General features: G+C 38.2%; 1 protein-coding gene across 3 annotated transcripts in view; it reads right to left on the bottom strand.

Moving 5' to 3' along the window:
• The window catches only part of TFEC (transcription factor EC), a 577,457-nt gene that overhangs the window by 154,096 nt on the left and 406,647 nt on the right, over positions 1-16,714 (bottom strand). For all 3 annotated transcript variants that reach the window (XM_043872397.1, XM_043872399.1, XM_043872400.1), the window contains one exon: positions 14,938-14,985. The gene's annotated coding sequence lies outside the window, so the exon portion shown is untranslated. The remainder of the gene's footprint in view (positions 1-14,937; positions 14,986-16,714) is intronic.

Raw genomic sequence — 16,714 nt, 5'->3', positions numbered from 1 at the left:
TTCATCCATTACTCATAATCAGATAGTAGCAGCTCCTATTGCTCAGATCCAACCATTCATTCCTCACATCTAAACAAAATGGAACTTTGTGGAAAACACCTCCCCACTCTGGTCAAAAACATATTTTTATAAACAGTGCATCATTTCAGTTTAGTTGGTCAGTTGTATCTGACTCTTTGAGACCCCACGGACTGCAGTGCACCAGGCTTTTATGTCTATCACCAACTCCCAGAGCTTGCTCAAACTCACTGTCCAACTAAACAGTGTATAGTTCTCCCTTTATGTTTGCAGCTCTTCAGCTTCTGTAATTTCCATCCCTCTCATCAACACTAGAGGCGGAGGGGCCTTTAGAGTATGTTAGGTATAATACACAGGCCATTTGATATTTCTTTTTTAAGTCTGAATTTTACTAGGAAAAAAGAGAAGGGTTTTAAGAAGTTTTTGAAATAGATAACTTCAATAATTTCTTCAGCATAAATGTAAATGAAATCTATGTCTGGAGGAAATGACTAAATCCTATAGGTTATTTAACAAATTTAGAACATCCAAAGTAAAACTGAAGAAAGTGATCTAAGCATGAAAGATTTAGCAACCGATTCTGTGAGTGGATTTTTGGGTTTTTACTCTTTTCTTTTTTTCTTTAAGTTTTAACTCTGCATCAGAGTTAATATAGAGCTTCCCAAGTGGCGCTAGTTGTAATGAATCTGCCTGTCAATTCGGGAGGTACAAGAGATGTGTGTTCGATCCCTGGGTCAGGAAGACCCCCAGAGGAGGGCATGGCAACCCACTCCAATATTCTTGCCTGGGAAATCTCATGGACAGAAGAGCCTGGCAGGCTAGAGTCTATGGGGTCTCAGAGTTGGACACGACTGAATACAGCACAGCACAGTCAACACAATTAATATCCTTGATACACACCTCTTGGGGATTTTTCATTTTTTGTATCCCAGCTTCTTTCCCTGCAGCCCTCCTGCCTTATGACTCCAGAGAAAAGTAAAGACAAATGCCAACACTAGAAAAATGAAGACATAGAAAGTTCTTGGCAGATCAAGCTAGAAGTAATATGTTTTCACCAAAAGAAAAGATATATATAGTAAGAGGACAAAAGGAGACAAGATGACAGATATGAGGGTCCTAGTTCCCTATTCTGGGACAAACTCATTTTTGTGCATGCAGTGAAGAGTTAGAGAGAAGAAACATAAACAGAGGGATTTTGCTCCATTTTCCATTTTTGATAGTGTTAAGTCACCACAGCCGATCAGAAATAATGACTTGACAAATATTCCAGCAGATCCCTAGGCTCTATGACTGATGTTGAAGGTCCACTGGCATTGACCATTGATGCTGCCTCTGCTGGAGGCAGATCATGAATCTCATTAGCTCCAACTTGGTAGTAGGAGCTAACAGGAAGCCTAGTAGCCATACTAAACAAAGAGCATCAGGGAGGAAGTTACCCAGGTTAGAGAGTTAAATTTTTTCCCAGTAAAATTTGCCGTCTCCTCTTCTCCATCTATTAACATTCACAACCACCCAGTAAAATACAATATTGGAAGTAAGAAATTCAAGGAAAATGTTAAATCATTATAGAAAACAAGAGTATGGTTTTTTCATAATTTTTATCCTCTCTACAATTTATCAACAAAGTGAAATTAGACAATCTAAGAGGATAGATGCTGAGAAAGATTGAAGGCCAAAGGTGAAGAGGGCAGCAGAGGATGAGACAGTTTGATAGCATCACTGACTCATTGGACATAAATTTGAGCAAACTCCGGTAGACAGTGTAGGATAGGGAAGCCTGGCATGCTGCAGTCCATGGGGTTGCAAAGAGTTGGACATGACTTAGCAACTGAAAAACAACAACAAAGAGGACAGAGCTTTTCACTTAGACTCTCTACATCCATACTCAGCATAGGATTGGCTCATGACAGTGCTTAGAAAGAAATAATTGTTCTACTTTAAAGAGGACTCTGTTTCACATACTTTAAAAGAGCCAAATTTCATTCTTTAAAATAAATCATAAATATTTCTTGAAACTTATATTAAATATGTTAAGAAGCCTCACAGTATTTAAAATGCATTTAGCACAGTATGAGTCACTGAAGTTTAGCCTCTTTTACAGTGGTGTGCTTCAACATTTAAAAAAGTCAAAAGTGTGCTCTGACTGATGACCTCAAACAGAGCTTCAAAGTGGGAAGGCCTTCATAAAGTCAGACAAAGATCTGATCCTCAGCTATTTAAACCCAGAAATTAAATTTTTATCACATCACGAAGCACTGATCAGTCTGAGACACTAGCACATGCTAATGAAAGCCGGAGTTAACAAAATGGGCTCATTGTGTAAGGTGTGCCTATCCATATATTATTTACACAAAATCTAAAAACTATCCATTGCATTTTTATCTTTAGTTCTTTTTATTTTAGAAGTTGGTTATATTTCCAGTCAGAAACAGAATTTTCTATAACAAATGTTTAAGAAATATAAAATATATCTGACTCAAACCAGCCTCATACATTCAAAACAAATTTGACAGACCTCAGCTTAATGGACAAACTTAGACAAAGCCGCCTACCCTGAAGATGTGATTTAACAAATATAATCAGTTAATGTGTTTACAGGCAGAAAGTTAACTTTGGTAACAAGAACGGGTATCATAATGGCCTGTGTTAATAGCTACAAACTGGAATGACTGCCTGACTCGTAGTAATTTCTGGAGCCATGTTTGTAAAGTGCCCCTTCCTTATTCTAATAACATATTGTTCCTTCCATCTCCCCCTACAGCCACAAAAGTGAATACCTGATTAATGAAAACTGATCATATCATCACCATCACCTTAATGCCCAGGTCAAGTGCTGGAAATGAGATCCCAGCAAATTTTTATCTGAAATTTTCCACACTGGAGCTGAATAATTAATATAAGCCTCTATATTCCTATTGACAAGTTGTGAGGATGTGGGCCTAAACAGAATGAAACCCACACAGTGTGCTGCAAGGAGGAGTTGGCAATATGCAGAAAAAAATACAGATGAGAAATGAGCACACCTTAATGGTATTTGAAGTTTCTTAAGAGAATTCCAGGGACAGAGGAGCCTGGAGAGCTACAGTCCATGGGGTCACAAAGGGTCGGACATGACTGAGCAACAAATACTTTCACTTTTTTTGTCAATAGTATTCTGTTCCAGTCACCTCTGATATCAGCTATCCTTCGTAGTAATAGGGGTCAACATGTTCTCTTTGTGACTTAATCTACTTCCAACTGGGTTGTTCCTACTGGACATCACCTTAGTCCTCACTAATAAAGCTAGTGAGAAAGTGGTAAACCTCAACCAGATGGACAAATAATAACTTCCAACAATGTAGTGGTCATAGAACAACAACATTTTTTCTAAATATACAATTTTGAGCTAATTTCTTAAAATCTCTGAGCCTCAGTCTATTACCTGAAAAATAGGGCTCATAGCTACTCTACTGGATTATTAAAAAATTAAGAATAATGTTGGAACGTATTAGCTGGGTGCTTCTTAAAAAGTGCTAAAATTGGGAGGAGCTAAAATGGCGGAGGAATAGGATGGGGAGACCACTTTCTCCCCCACAAATTCATCGAAAGATCATTTGAACGTTGAGCAAACTCCACAAAACAACTTCTGATTGCTAGCAGAGGACATCAGGCACCCAGAAAAGCAGCCCATTGTCTTTGAAAGGAGGTAGGACAAAATATAAAAGACAGAAAGAGAGACAAAAGAGTTAGGGGTGGAGATCCATCCCGGGAAGGGAGTCTTAATAGAGGAAGTTTCCAAACACCAGAAAACCCTCTCACCGGCGGGTCTGGGGGAAGTTTTTGAATCTCGGAGGGCAACCTAACCAGGAGGAAAAAATATATAAAACTCACAGATTACATACCTAAAAGCAACTCCCAGAAGAAAAGTACCCCAGACGCTCGCATCCGCCACCAGCAAGTGGGGGCTGAACGGAGAGGAGCGGGCGGCATTGCTTAGGGTAAGAACCAGGCCTGAATGCCCTGAGAGCAATTGGAGGGAGCTAACCCGAGATAGCAACTTAAACTGTGGGATAGCAAGAGAGAGAGAGAATTAACCTGCAAAAAGCCCTAACCTAAGGCACTGCAGGCCCATTCCAAGAACAAAGGACTATACCATACCAGAGAAGAGCAGGCGCTGCGGACCGGCCCATCACCATCCCCCACCGGAGGCAGGAGGCAGGGGGGAGGAGAAAGGGGCAAACTCAGCCCCAGAGAGGGCATCCCCTACCAAACTGCAAACAGGCTTCCAGTTTCTAACCAAAGACTTCCTGAGATTCTGGATGGCTGACATCCGCCAGGAGGGTCGCAGCCAGAGATCAGCTCCCCAGAAGAGAGACACAAGGCGCATCAGACCAGCGCGAGTGGAAACCGAGGCTGAGACGGGGAGGGGAGAAGTCGCGCTGCACCTGGGGAGAGTGTGCTCCTCAAGCTCCTGGTTCCCTGAGCTGAGGGGAAGGCACAAAACGCAGGCCCAACAGAGCCTGCGCCTTTGTGGAGTACCCAAGAACCTGAACCTGAGCAGTGTAGATGGGGAAAGCACACGCGCTGTGAGCGGGGGCAAACCCAGTGTGGCCGGAACACTGCGCGTGCTCCCCACACACGCCAGTGACATTTGTCTGCAGTGCCCCTCCCTCCCCACAGCACGACTGAACAAGCGAACCTAAACAGGAGACCACCTCCACCCACTTGTCTCAGGGCGGAAATTAGACACTGAAGAGACCTGCAAACAGAAGCCAAATAAACAACGGGAACCACTTTAGAAGTGACAGGTGCAACAGATTAAAATCCCTGTAGTTAACACTGATTACACTGGAAGGGGCATATAGATATTGAGAAGTATAAGCTGGAATAAGGAGCTATCTGAAACAGAACTGAACCCACACTGCCCACAACAGCTCCAGAGAAATTCCTAGATATATTTTTGCTATTATTATTTTTTTAATTAAAAAAATTTTTTTTTCTTTTTTTTAAGGTCCTCTATTACTCCTTAATTTTCATTTTTATAACCCACTATAACCTTGCACACACACAAAAAAGGACACTATTTATAAAGTGAACTTCATATATATTTCTTAAATTTTTTCTGTTTTTGGTTTTTTTAATATTGTATTTTTAAAAGTCTAACCTCTACTCTAGATTTTTAATCTTTGTTTTTCAGTATTTGATATCAATTTTGGACATTTAAGAATCCAACCTTCAGTACCCATTTTTACTCAGGAGTGTGATTACTGGTTTGGTTACCCTCTCCCCCTTTTGACCCGCCTTTTTCTCCCCCAGATCACCTCTATTTCCTCTCTCCCCCCCTCTTCTCAATCCAATTCTGTGAATCTCTGTGGGTGTTCTGGGCTTCAGAGAACACTTAGGGAACAGAGTAATGCGTAGATCTATCTCTCTCCTCTTGAATCCCCTTTTTCTCCTCCTGCTCACCTCTATCTCCTTCCTCCCTTCTCCTCTTCTTCATGTAACTTTGTAAACCTCTCTGGGTGTCCCTCACTGTGGAGAATCATTTCACCATTAACCTATAAGTTTTATTATCAGTGCTGTATGGATGGAGAAGTCTTGAGGCTACTGGAAGAATAAGACTGAAATCCAGAGGCAAGAGGCTTAAGCCCAAAACCTTACAAAACCAGAGAACTCCTGACTACAGGGAACATTAATTAATAAGAGATCATCCAAAAGCCTCCATACCTACACAGAAACCAACCACCACCCAAGAGTAATAAGTTCCAGAGCAAGACATACCACGCAAATTCTCCAGCAACGCAGGAACATAGCCCTGAGCATCAACATACAGGCTGCCCAAAGTCACACCAAAACCATAGACCTATCTCAAAACTCACTACTGGACACTCCATTGCACTCCAGAGAGAAGAAATCCAGCTCCACCCACCAGAACACTAAAGCAAGCTTCCCTAACCAGGAAACCTTGACAAGCCAATCGTCCAACCCCACCCACTGGGAGAAACCTCCACGATAAAAAGGAACCACAGACTACCAGAATACAGAAAGGCCACCTCAAACACAGCAATCTAAATAAGATGAAAAGGCAGAGAGATACCCAACAGGTAAAGGAACATGAAAAATGTCCACCAAGCCAAGCAAAAGAGGAGGAGATAGGGAATCTACCTGAAAAAGAATTTATAATAATGATAATAAAAATGATCCAAAATCTTGAAAACAAAATGGAGTTACAGATAAATAGCCTGGAGACAAGGATTGAGAAGATGCAAGAAATGTTTAACAAGGACCTAGAAGAAATAAAAAAGCGTCAGTTAAAAATGAATAATGCAATAAACGAGATCAAAAACATTCTGGAGGGAATCAACAGTACAATAACGGAGGCAGAAGATAGGATAAGTGAGGTAGAAGATAAAATGGTGGAAATAAATGAAGCAGAGAGGAAAAAAGAATCAAAAGAAATGAGGACAACCTCAGGGACCTCTGGGACAATGTGAAACACCCCAACATTTGAATCATAGGAGTCCCAGAAGAATAAGACAAAAAGAAAGGCCATGAGAAAATACTCGAGGAGATAATAGCTGAAAACTTCCCTAAAATGGGGAAGGAAATAGTCACACAAGTCCAAGAAACCCAGAGAGTCCCAAACAGGATAAACCCAAGGTGAAACACCCCAAGACACATATTAATCAAATTAACAAAGATCAAACACAAAGAACAAATATTAAAAGAAGCAAGGGAAAAACAACATATAACACACAAAGGGATTTCCATAAGGATAACAGCTGATCTTTCAATAGAAACTCTTCAGGCCAGAAGGGAATGGCAGGATATACTTAAAGTAATGAAAGAGAATAACCTACAATCCAGATTACTGTACCCAGCAAGGATCTCATTCAGATATGAAGGAGAATTCAAAAGCTTTACAGACAAGCAAAAGCTGAGAGAATTCAGCACCACCAAACCAGCTCTTCAACAAATGCTAAAGGATCTTCTCTAGACAGGAAACACAGAAAGGTTGTATGAACACAAACCCAAAACAACAAAGCAAATGGCAATGGGACCATACTTATCAATAATTACCTTAAATGTAAATGGGTTGAATGCCCCAACCAAAAGACAAAGATTGGTTAAATGGATACAAAAGCAAGACCCCTATATATGCTGTCTACAAGAGACCCACCTCAAAACAAGGGACACATACAGACTGAAAGTGAAGGGCTGGAAAAAAATATTTCACACAAATGGAGACCAAAAGAAAGCAGGAGTCACAATACTCATATCAGATAAAATAGACTTTGAAATAAAGGGCATGAAAAGAGACAAAGAAGGACACTACATAATGATCAAAGGTTCAATCCAAGAAGAAGATATAACAATTATAAATATATATGCACCCAACATAGGAGCATCGCAATATGTAAGGCAACTGCTAACAACTATGAAAGGGGAAATTAACAATAACACAATAATAGTGGGAGACTTTAATACCCCACTCACACCTATGGATAGATCAATTAAACAGAAAGTTAACAAGGAAACACAAACTTTAAATGACACAATGGACCAGTTAAACCTAATTGATATCTATAGGACAGTTCACCCCAAAACAATCAATTTCACCTCTTTCTCAAGTGCACACGGAACCTTCTCCAGAATAGATCACATCCTGGGCCATAAATCTAGCCTTGGTAAATTCAAAAACATTGAAATCATTCCAGTCATCTTTTCTTATCACAATGCAGTAAGATTAGATCTCAATTACAGGAAAAAAACTATTAAAAATTCAAACATATGGAGGCTAAATAACACGCTTCTGAATAACCAACAAATCATAGAAGAAACCAAAATATGCATAGAAACGAATGCAAATGAAAACACAACAACCCAAAACCTATGGGACACAGTAAAAGCAGTGCTAAGGGGAAGGTTCATAGCAATAAAGTCTTACCTCAAGAAACAAGAAAACAGTCAAATAAATAACCTAACTCTACCCCTAAAGCAACTAGAGAAGGAAGAAATTAAGAACCCCAGGCAGGGTTAATAGAAGGAAAGAAATTTTTAAAATTAGGGCAGAAATAAATGCAAAAGAAACTAAAGAGACCATAGCAAAAATCAACAAAGCTAAAAGCTGGTTTTTTGAAAAAATAAACAAAATTGACAAAATGTTAGTAAGACTCATTAAGAAACAAAGGGAGAAGAACCAAATTAACAAAATTAGAAATGAAAATGGAGAGATAACAACAGACAACACTGAAATACAAAGGATCGTAAGAGACTACTACCAGCAGCTATATGCCAATAAAATGGACAACTTGGAAGAAATGGACAAACTCTTAGAAAAGTATAACTTTCCAAAACTGAACCAGAAAGAAACAGAAGATCTTAACAGACCCATCACAAGCATGGAAATCGAAACTGTAATCAAAAATCTTCCAGCAAACAAAAGCCAAGGACTGGATGGCTTCACAGCTGAATTCTACCAGAAATTTAGAGAAGAGCTAACACCTATCTTACTCAAACTCTTCCAGAAAATTGCAGAACAAGGTAAACTTCCAAACTCATTCTATGAGGCCACCATCACCCTAATTCCAAAACCAGACAAAGATGCCACAAAAAAAGAAAACTACAGGCCAATATCACTGATGAACATAGATGCAAAAATCCTTAACAAAATTCTAGCAAACAGAATCCAACAACATATTAAAAAGATCATACAACATGACCAAGTGGGCTTTATCCCAGGAATGCAAGGATTCTTTAATATCCACAAATCAATCAATGTAATACACCACATTAACAAATTGAAAGAGAAAAACCATATGATTATCTCAATAGATGCAGAAAAAGCCTTTGACAAAATTCAACATCCATTTATGATTAAAACTCTCCAGAAAGCAGGAATAGAAGGAACTACCTCAACATAATAAAAGCTATATATGACAAACCCACAGCAAGCATCACCCTCAATGGTGAAAAATTGAAAGCATTTCCCCTGAAATCAGGAACAAGACAAGGGTGCCCATTCTCTCCACTGCTATTCAACATAGTGTTGGAAGTTTTGGCCACAGCAATCAAAGCAGAATATGAAATAAAAGGAATCCAGATAGGAAAAGAAGGAGTAAAACTCTCGCTGTTTACAGATGACATGATCCTCTACATAGAAAACCCTGAAGACTCTACCAGAAAATTACGAGAGCTAATCAATGAATATAGTAAAGTTGCAGGATATCAAATTAACACACAGAAATCCCTTACATTCCTATACACTAACAATGAGAAAACAGAAAGAGAAATTAAGGAAACAATACCATTCAACATTGCAACAAAAAGAATAGAATACTTAGGAGTATATCTACCTAAAGAAACGAAAGACCTATACATAGAAAACTATAAAACACTGATGAAAGAAATCAAAGATGACACAAACAGATGGAGAAACATACCGTGTTCATGGATTGGAAGAATCAACATTGTGAAAATGAATATACTACCCAAAGCAATCTCTAGATTCAATGCAATCCCTAACAAGCTACCAATGGTATTTTTCACAGAACTAGAACAAATAATTTCACAATTTGTATAGAAATACAAAAAAACTTGAATAGCCAAAACAACTTTAAGACAGAAGAATGGAACTGGAGGAATCAACCTGCCTGACTTCAGGCTCTACTACAAAGCCACAGTCATCAAGACAGTGTGGTACTGGCACAAAGACAGAAATATAAATCAATGGAACAAAATAGAAAGCCCAGAGATAAATCCACATACCTATGGATACCTTATCTTCGACAAAGGAGGCAAGGATATACAATGGAAAAAAGACAACCTCTTTAACAAATTGTGCTGGGAAAACTGGTCAACGACTTGTAAAAAAAATGAAACTAGAACACTTTCTAACACCATACACAAAAATAATCTCAAAATGGATTAAAGATCTAAATGTAAGACCAGAAACTATAAAACTCCTAGAGGAAACATAGGCAAAACACTTTCCGACATAAATCACAGCAAGATCCTCTATGACCCACCTCTCAGAATATTGGAAATAAAAGCAAAAATAAACAAATGGGACCTAATGAAACTTAAAAGCTTTTGCACAACAAAGGAAACTATAAGCAAGGTGAAAAGAAAGCCTTCAGAATGGGAGAAAATAATAGCAAATGAAGAAACAGACAAAGGATTAATCTCAAAAATATACAAGCAACTCCTGCAGCTCAATTCCAGAAAAATAAATGACCCAATCAAAAAATGGGCCACAGATCTAAACAGACATTTCTCCAAAGACATACAGATGATTAACAAACACATGAAAAGATGCTCAACATCACTCATTATCAGAGAAATGCAAATCAAAACCACATGAGGTACCATTTCACGCCAGTCAGAATGGCTGCTATCCAAAACTCTACAAGCAATAAATGCTGGAGAGGGTGTGGAGAAAAGGGAACCCTCTTACACTGTTGGTGGGAATGCAAACTAGTACAGCCGCTATGGAGAATAGTGTGGAGATTTCTTAAAAAACTGGAAATAGAACTGCCATATGACCCAGCAATCCCACTCCTGGGCATGCACACTGAGGCAACCAGATCTGAAAGAGACACATGCACCCCAATGTTCATCACAGCACTGTTTACAATAGCCAGGACATGGAAGCAACCTAGATGCCCATCAGCAGACGAATGGATAAGGAAGCTGTGGTACATATACACCATGGAATATTACTCAGCCATTAAAAAGAATTCATTTGAATCAGTTCTAATGAGATGGATGAAACTGGAGCCCATTATACAGAGTGAAGTAAGCCAGAAAGATAAATACCAATACAGTATACTAACGCATGTATATGGAATTTAGAAAGATGGTAATGATAACCCTATATGCAAGACAGAAAAAGAGACACAGATGTACAGAACAGACTTTTGGACTCTGTAGGAGAAGGCGAGGGTGCCATAATCTAAGAGAATAGCATTGAAACATGTATATTATCAAGGGTGAAACAGATCTCCAGCCCAGGTTGAATGCATGAGACAAGTGCTCAGGGCTGGTGCACTGGGAAGACCCAGAGGGAAGGGATGGGGAGGGAGGTGGGAGGGGGGATCAGGATGGGGAACACATGTAAATCCATGGCTGATTCATGTCAATGTATGGCAAAAACCACTACAATATTAGCCTCCAACTTATAAAAATAAATGAAAAAAAAAGTGCTAAAATTTTAGGTTTATGAAAGTGAGGATTTGAGGATAATGATGAAGACTATCTGAAAAGATAAAGATTATAAGACTCAAAAAAAAGATTATAGAACTCAGAATCTTGTGTAATTTTTATATTAAAAGATGCCAATTACACATATTTTAGAAAGAAAGTTACAAGAACTATAAAGAGAGGCATAATATAGCCAGCAATAATTATAAACAAAACATCTCCATTATGTTAAGAAGCAATGATTTTTAAAAGCTTACTTTGCAACAAATAAGCATTTATGTTCAAACTTTCCCTAGAAGTTAAAGAAATAGTCTTACTTTTAATAGATTTAACATAAAAACAAGCAAATGTGAGTGATATAGTTATTCCTGAGAATGGAGCAAACCTTTTAGGCCCAACTCAAATGCCTCCACAATAATTAAGCCTTTTATGATGTCACCAAACCTATATACAATTATAAGACACCACACCTATGGTACTTTAGTTTTTCATTGTATTTATTTATTTACCCTCCACATTTACAAGATCTACATAGCAGCAAGGTCTCTCTTTTTCATATTTGTACACTATAACTATAGCTCAAGGACTTGGTCAAAAGTAGCCGCTCAAATATTAAACTGAACTCTAGAAGTTTACTGGGAGTCAGAAGAAATGGTTTTCTATCTTGCCTCTGTCATTGATTCAGTGTTTTTCTTTTTAAAAGTAAAAAATTACTTTTTGTAGAGGGTCTGTTAGGTACTCTAACCTCCTACTTCAGTGCAAAAATTCCATCTAAAACGCATTTGCTAGGTTTGCACACTCAGACAGACCCCTCTACAAAAAGTAATTTTCAAAATTCATAACCACTTTTTCACATAATTATTATTTCACACTGAACAACTCAAGAAAGCAATGCTTTAAAAGACCCAATATCATAGTCAGCAATAGAGACCCAGAATTTCAACTCAAAGATGGCATCCTTTCTTTACACTTTAGCACTTACTTGTGTTTTAAAGTCTTAAAAGGACTTGAGAAAGCTTATCACTTCTTAATAAACTTCCTATTCACATGGCACAACTCACCAATTGGTTTACATAGTCAAATAAGATGATATCACAACTTCTTTGTATAGTATAAAATGCTCCAAAATATCAAGTAGTAGCCTTATCCAGAAAAACATCTATTTCTGCTTTATTGACTAGGCCAAAGCCTTTGACTGTGTGAATCACAACAAACTATGGAAAATTCTTAAAGAGGTATGAATACCAGATCACCTGACCTGCCTCCTGAGAAATCTGTATGCAGGTCAAGAAGCAACAGTTAGAACTGGACATGGAACAACAGACTGGTTCCAAATAGGAAAAGGAGTATGTCAAGGCTGTATCTTGTCACCCTGCTTATTTAACTTCTATGCAGAGTACATCATGAGAAACGCTGGGCTGGAGGAAGCACAAGCTGGAATCAAGATTGCTGGGAAAGATATTAATAACCTCAGTACGCAGATGACACCACCCTTATGGCAGAAAGCAAAGAACTAAAGAGTCTCTTGATGAAAGTGAAAGAGGAGAGTGAAAAAGTTTGCTTAAAACTCAACATTCAGAAAACTAATATCATGGCATCTGGTCCCATCACTTCATGGCAAATAGATGGGGAAACATTGGAAACAGTGACAGGCTTTATTTCTGGGGACTCCAAAATCACTGCAGATGGTGACTGCAGCATTAAATTAAAAGACATTTGTTCCTTGGAAGAAAAGCTATGACAAACCTAGACAGCATATTAAAAAGCAGAGACATCACTTTGCCAACAAAGGTCCATCTAGTCAAAGCTATGGTTTTCCAGTAGTCATGTATGGATGTGAGAGTTGGACTATAAAGAAAGCTGAACGCCAAAGAATTGATGCTTTTGAACTGTGGTGTTGGAGAAGACTTGAGACTGCCTTGGACTGCAAGGAGATCCAACCAGTCCATCCTAAAGGAGATCAGTCCTGAATATTCATTGGAAGGACTGATGCTGAAGCTGAAACTCCAATCCTTTGGCCACCTGATGTGAAGAATTGACTCATTCGAAAAGACCCCTGATGCTGGGGAAAATTGAAGGTGGGAGGAGAAGGGAACAAGACAACAGAGATTCAGATGGTTGGATGGCATCACTGATTCAATAGACATGAGTCTGAGTAAACTCCGAGAGTTGGTGATAGACAGGGAGGCCTGGCTCCTGTAGTCCATGGGGTCTCAAAGAGTCGGACACGACTGAGCAACTGAACTGAACTGAGCATTATCTTAATGATAATATTGATTATAATGATGATGATAGGAAATAGAAAATTATGTACTTTGAATGCTTTATTGCCCTGATATTTACATGCTGTTAAATGAACCATTACTGGGAATTGAGGGGAGACTCTGGATTTTTATACTTATTTTCCCACCAATTTTTGAGTACAATTAAAATGTATGAATGAAAAAGTAGGTGATTACCTACTAAATTTACTTAGAAATTATGGCTATATATGTATTAAGATATATAGCTTGAAAAAGGATGGTAACTGACTTGAAGAAATTTCTGGTCTTATTGGGAAAAATCTCTGAAGCATTGGTTTGTATGAAAATGGCATGAGGAACTGTGTGTGCCACCCTGGCTTCCTGGCTGAACTGAAGTCTCCTCTCCTTTTCTCCTAACTGCTCTTACACTTGAAATTGGAGTCTGGTCAAAATTTGTAACATATTTTTCTCTTTTTTTCACTATTAATGATTTGCGACCAAAAAGAAAGAAAATGAAGCTCTGCCAAAAACGTGCAAAAAAAATATTTTCTTTTATCACCTGAGATTACATGTCCTTAATCTAGTAAATGATAGGGGAAGCATCTGAAATAGCAAAACAAACACATTCTTTAATGGTTATGGTTCACCCATAAAGATGCAATTCTTGATGCTCAAGTTAAAAAAAAAAAAAAAAAAAAGATGAGAAGAAACAGTTGGCATTCAGCTAACAATTGTGTTTGGAGATTTGCGCCTGACTTTGTTATTCTGAGCAAAGCCAGGTACCAGTCTCTTGGGATTATGTACAAAGGCAAGGAAAAAAGTGGACATGTACAAACCTCAAAGGTAACTGCTGGGTTAATAAAACAGTCTGTTTTCTGTTCACCCACTCTTGCTCTCAGTGTGCAAGTATATTAAAATATGTCAAAAGGAAAACCATTCGCTGTGCGAAAATAATTCAACTACAAGTCACAATTTTCAGCTGCTGGAGTGCCTTAAGTGCATTTAAGCGCACTAACAAGTGACCCATACGTCTCCCTGGATGAAAGTTGTATCCTCATTAAAGGAGAAACAAACACAAAATAGGAACAATTGTCACATAGAAAAACAGACCACAATAGATGCTACGTTTTTCCCTGTCCGTTTCTGACTTGAGCGATCACAGACTGAAGAGCAACACTGTCCTAGAAGTCACCTCTTAAAAAGCCATGAAAGTAAAACAAGGAAGCTGCTAGAGGAACTGAATGTGTAACTAATAGCTATTCATATCATTTCTGGGAAAAAACTATTATTTCTGTTCAATGTATTTCTGGGGAAAAAACATCTTTTCTCTCTAGTCTCTATAAAATCTCTCATCACATAAGACACTGTAATAATGAGAAGTGACTGGATTAAACAAATGCACCCCAGGGAATTCAGAATTAACGCTCTAACATATCTTTAAATAACCCCTTTTAGATAAACTCTGGCTTAAGCATTTATAAGATATCATACCAACCTTTGCTTTTCTGATTTTTCTCTAGAGAACTATATCATTGATACGAATCTGCAAAAAAAAAAAAGAGAGAGAGAGAAGTTAATGTTCAATTCTAAAAATACTGTTTTTATTTGCTTACTATGTCTATATTACTGTAAGGCAAAAATAAAAATTAGATGCTCAGTGTGATAGCTCCAGTCCTCAACATAGCACACTATACTGTTTAAAAGCATATGCTTTTAAAAACTAGATAATAATTTGAAAAAATAAGGGAATAATATTGCAGAGAGTGTAACTAATTACAAAATGGCATTATTTTTTCAGACCTCAGTATGGTCCTCTTCTTTTGTACAAGGACATCTTTGCTCAACTACTTTTGTAGCAGTTACTGGGCATTATTATAATGCCTATTTACTCTATTGTGCCCCCCATACTAGGATGCAAGTTCCTCAAGAGCGAGATTTCTTATGTCATTTTTTTATGTAGTTAGAACCCCCATCTGGACCATAATAGGAATTGAAAGACACTTCATATTCCCCTTTGAACTACCAATCTTTTCCTGGAAGACAGAAAAATTTTAAAGGGGAGGTGGATCTAGGAAGACATCAACAACTTCTGTGAAAAATTACAGCCCAATGGATATACAAACAGAAACAACGGATATACACACAGAAGAACAGAATGACTCAATTCTGAACAATGCTTTAATCTCAAACATACAGAGCCATCATTAAAAGGAAATTGAAGCCTAGTATAGGAGGAAAGGTAATAAGGGATCGGCAAACCAATCTAAAAAAATTAAATTCCTGTCCAGGCTCAGAATAACTGTGTAAGCTTAGAACAAGGAAATTATATGATGAACCAAAGTTAGTGATAAGAATAACTTATTAAAAATGGGAAATCATATATTTGGATACCAAGAACTAGTGAGCTTGATTTTTAACCTCCATGAAATTCAAAGCAGATTTATTAAACAGATAGTCTAGGAAGCCATGAAAAATAAAGTGGAAATCATTAGGAAATAGTATTGCATGAAGTCAAAAGAAATTGTATGAAGACAGAAGTCTTGGGCTCATGTTATATATGCGTACCCCAGTTACTTTAATGATTTATCTTTCCCCCTATTTGTTGTGGGATGAACTGTGTTCCCCTCAAGAATCTGTTAAGTCCTAACCCCCGGTACCTATAAATATGACCTTATTTGGAAACACATTCTCTTCAGATGTAATTAAGTTGCAAATTAAGATGAGGTCATACTGGAGGCTTCCCAGGTGGTACAAGAACCCATCTGCCAGTGCAGAGACATACAAGACGCAGGTTCAATCTCTGGGTCAGGAAGGTCCCCTGGAAGAGGGAATGGCAACCCACTCCAGCATTCTTGCCTGGAGAATCCCATGGACAGTAAAAACTGGCAGCCTACAGTCCATAGCATCACAAAGAGTTGGACATGACTGAAGAGACAGCACAGCACAGCACTTACTGGAGGAGGGCGAGCCCTTAGTCTACATGCCTAGTGCCCTGAAACAAAGAGGAGAGGAGACACAGAAGAGACAGACACAGAGGGAAGAATACTTTCTGATGACAGAGGCAGACACTGAAATTGTGCCAGGAGAGAAGCATGAAAATCTCCCATTCTCAAAAAAGAAACACTCCTGGCAACAGCTTGATTTGGGACATCTGGCCTCCAGAACTGTGAGAAAATAAATTTCTATTGTGTTAAGTGACCACGTTTTTGGTAACTTGTTATGACACATCTACAAAACTAACACACTATTATATAAAATGAGATTAGTGATAT

Source organism: Cervus elaphus, chromosome 18 (genome assembly GCF_910594005.1).
Source record: "Cervus elaphus chromosome 18, mCerEla1.1, whole genome shotgun sequence".
Taxonomy (NCBI): Eukaryota; Metazoa; Chordata; class Mammalia; order Artiodactyla; family Cervidae; genus Cervus; species Cervus elaphus.
This window is presented reverse-complemented; position numbering and strand designations above follow the sequence as displayed.